The sequence below is a fragment of the Alligator sinensis genome, unplaced genomic scaffold, assembly GCF_000455745.1.
Source record: "Alligator sinensis unplaced genomic scaffold, ASM45574v1 scaffold907_1, whole genome shotgun sequence".
Taxonomy (NCBI): domain Eukaryota; kingdom Metazoa; phylum Chordata; order Crocodylia; family Alligatoridae; genus Alligator; species Alligator sinensis.
This window is the reverse complement of record NW_005841925.1, coordinates 1,060,286-1,060,558: the sequence shown is the minus strand read 5'-3', so window position 1 is coordinate 1,060,558 and position 273 is coordinate 1,060,286.

The following is a 273-nucleotide window of genomic DNA, read 5'->3' as shown; positions in this document are numbered from 1 at the left end:
GACAGGCTCGGCTCCCGCCTCCATCAGCACGTGCTGGGCCAGCGCCGCTCTCCCTCCCCATTCCGAGGGAATATGAGGAGAAAGTTGTTAAAACAAAACCAAACCAAACCGAAGTCTTGTTTTCTCTCCCTTTTCCCAGAATTTGTTTTTGTTTTAATTCCACTTTCCCAGTCTTTAAAAGGAAAGTGTGAGAGGAACTTCTTTTTTTTTACATCCCCTAGGGTGGCCATCATAGACGACTGTCCGGTTGTCCTCTGTCCTCTATTGATACGA